The sequence below is a fragment of the Ascidiella aspersa genome, chromosome 5, assembly GCF_963924565.1.
Source record: "Ascidiella aspersa chromosome 5, kaAscAspe10.2, whole genome shotgun sequence".
Classification (NCBI taxonomy): Eukaryota; Metazoa; Chordata; class Ascidiacea; order Phlebobranchia; family Ascidiidae; genus Ascidiella; species Ascidiella aspersa.
The window spans coordinates 11,679,934-11,683,285 of NC_139451.1; the positions used below are offsets into that span (position 1 = coordinate 11,679,934).

A 3,352-nucleotide genomic window follows, 5' to 3' on the forward strand; every position below is an offset into this window, starting at 1 on the left:
GACGTAATCAACGCGAGCTAATGACTCGCGCTTACTGGGAATTCCTCGTTCAAGGGAAATAATTGCAATTCCCTATCCCTAGCACGACCGGGGTTCAGCGGGTTACCCAGACCTGTCGGCCAAGGCGAGCACATGCTGATCCGGTCAGTGTAGCGCGCGTGCGGCCCCGAACATCTAAGGGCATCACAGACCTGTTATTGCTCAATCTCGTGTGGCTAAACGCCACTAGTCCCTCTAAGAAGTTAGACGCCGACCGATTGGGTCGCGTAACTAGTTAGCAAGCCAGAGTCTCGTTCGTTATCGGAATTAACCAGACAAATCGCTCCACCAACTAAGAACGGCCATGCACCACCACCCACAGAATCAAGAAAGAGCTCTCAATCTGTCAATCCTCACTGTGTCCGGGCCGGGTGAGATTTCCCGTGTTGAGTCAAATTAAGCCGCAGGCTCCACTCCTGGTGGTGCCCTTCCGTCAATTCCTTTAAGTTTCAGCTTTGCAACCATACTTCCCCCGGAACCCAAAGACTTTGGTTTCCCGCAAGCTGCCGGAGAGGTCGTAAAACTAACGCCCCCCGATCGCTAGTTGGCATCGTTTATAGTCAGAACTAGGACGGTATCTGATCGTCTTCGAACCTCTGACTTTCGCTCTTGATTAAAGAAAACATTCTTGGCAAATGCTTTCGCAGTCGTTCGTCTTGCGCCGATCCAAGAATTTCACCTCTAACGGCACAGTACGAATGCCCCCGTCTGTCCCTCTTAATCATTACCTCGCGCTCCGAAAACCAACAAAATAGAACCGAGGTCCTATTCCATTATTCCATGCACCATTATTCAGGCGAATCGCCTGCTTTGAACACTCTAATTTTTTCAAAGTAAACGTTCCGGCCGCCGCCGACACTCAGTCAAGGGCACCGGCGGAGAACCGGAGGTGAGGCCAGGACGGCCAGTACACGCCTTGCGACGGACCGGCCGCCTGCGCCCAAAATCCAACTACGAGCTTTTTAACCGCAACAACTTAAATATACACTTTTGGAGCTGGAATTACCGCGGCTGCTGGCACCAGACTTGCCCTCCAATGGATACTCGTTAAAGGTTTTAAAGTGTACTCATTCCAATTACAGGGCCTCGTTTAGAGTCCTGTATTGTTATTTTTCGTCACTACCTCCCCGCGTCGGGAATGGGTAATTTGCGCGCCTGCTGCCTTCCTTGGATGTGGTAGCCGTTTCTCAGGCTCCCTCTCCGGAATCGAACCCTGATTCTCCGTTACCCGTAAGAACCTCGGTAGGCCAGTACCGTACCGACGAAAGTTGATAGGGCAGACACTTGAATGATCCGTCGCCGGTGCGAGACCGTGCGATCCGCAAAGTTATCCAGAGTCACCAAAGGTTGCGGGCCGAAGCCCGGTCGGTTTTTGGTCTGATAAAAGCACGCCTCCCGCGAGGTCGGCGCTTCACGCATGTATTAGCTCTAGCATTTCCACAGTTAACCACGTAAAACGTACGATCAAATGAACCATAACTGATTTAATGAGCCATTCGCAGTTTCACTGTACGAGAGGCTCGTACTTAGACTTGCATGGCTTAATCTTTGAGACAAGCATATGACTACTGGCAGGATCAACCAGGTAGCTACTTTAGCGTAGCCCCGAAAGGCCGACGAAGGAGGCGCCGCTGATGCGGCGCCGTCGCTCGGTCGATGCGAAACCCGAAGGCTTCTCTCCGTTAAAATTTCGTTCTTTGCTCGGCTGCCCGAACTCAGAAAACCGTCACCGCCCGTCGCACCCGCCGGAGTAAGACTTCGTCGGCAGGCCTTTCGACCGCCACGTCGCCAACACCGGCGCGAGCGCAACGCACGCCAGACAACTTCGCCGAAGCGACCGCTCAGAACCCGACAAACTGACACTCGGCTCTTCGCGCAGCAGCAACATCTGCCCAGCGAGCCAATCGCCTTTTCACCGATTCTTTACTTGTCGAAGCTTGTCAGCTCCCACAAGTATAGCAAAGATGAGTGTTGTCCCTGGGGTCTTCCGTTTGAAATTCTAACGTAAAAAAAAGGTGCACGATTGCGCCAGGTGTTGAACTATTGCGAGGCATATCACACGCTCGCGCGGCCTATACAGGCGCTTGCTCGCGCGCGCGGCCGAAATATGTTCAATGTTCGCGCGGCCTAAACAGGCTCATGCTCGCGCGGCCGAAATGTACTCAATACTCGCGCGGCCTATACAGGCTCTTGCTCGCGCGCGCGGCCGAAATATGTTCAATGTTCGCGCGGCCGACATGTATTCAATGCTCGCGCGGCCTAAACAGGCTCATGCTCCCGCGGCCGAAATGTACTCACTGCTCGCGCAGCCTAAACAGGCTCATGCTCCCGCGGCCGAAATATATTCAAAGCTCGCGCGGCCTAAACAGGCTCATGCTCCCGCGGCCTAAATATGCTCTTGCTCGCTGGGCGGAAATATGCTAAAGCCCGAGTGCGCGAAAAAAAAATTGTAAAGGACAGTCACAAAAAAATAAAGACCTGCCCTCTATGTGAACGTGGAAAGGCCCGCCGCGCGGCAAAAAAGTGTCGAAAAGAAAAATCGAAAAAATTGCAAAGGACTGTCGACAAACATAAAAAATTTCGCCCCGATGTGAACGTGCAAAGGCCCGCCGCGCGGCAAAAAAGTGTCGAAAAGAGAGATCGAAAAAATTGCAAAGGACTGTCGAAAAACATAAAAAATTTCGCCCCGATGTGAACGTGGAAAGGCCCGCCGCGCGAGCGAAAAATTGAAAAAAAAAAATTGAAAAAAAAGACAAGTGTCGGCGGCGAAAAAAAACTTAGAAAAAAAAACAACCTCGCGCGCCCGGAGGCGTTCGAGATCGCTTTTAGCGCCCGACCTTGCGGACAAATCGATAGATCTTGAGGCTTACTCTCAACAAATCGCAGTGAAGATACTGCTCTAGTGATTACGACACCCCGGTCTTCAACTAGGTCGTTTACGAATGATTTAGCACCACGCGTTTCGAACAGGAGGATTCGCCGACTAGCGGGCGACGCTTGTCGCGCCCGCGAAAGATCGGCTCTCGGCACTAGCAACGGCCGAACGACCGTTTATCTTTGCCCGTCGAGGGCGAGGCACAAAAGTATCGTCGCTTCCTAGGCGGGATTCTGACTTAGAGGCGTTCAGTCATAATCCCTCAGATGGTAGCTTCGCACCATTGGCTTATCAGCCAAGCACATGAACCAAATGTCTGAATCTGCGGTTCCTCTCGTACTGAGCAGAATTACTACCGCAACAACACACCATCAGTAGGGTAAAACTAACCTGTCTCACGACGGTCTAAACCCAGCTCACGTTCCCTATTAGTGGGTG

The 3,352-nt window shown here is 52.3% G+C and overlaps 1 non-coding gene across 1 annotated transcript in view; it reads right to left on the reverse strand.

Annotated features, from left to right (window-relative positions):
• Positions 1-1,627, reverse strand: part of LOC146143710 (small subunit ribosomal RNA) — a 1,812-nt gene extending 185 nt beyond the window's left edge. Inside the window, exon 1 of the ribosomal RNA XR_014500068.1 lies at positions 1-1,627. This exon is cut by the window's left edge and continues 185 nt beyond it. This is a non-coding gene — a ribosomal RNA (small subunit ribosomal RNA).
• Positions 1,628-3,352: the final 1,725 nt, after the last annotated feature.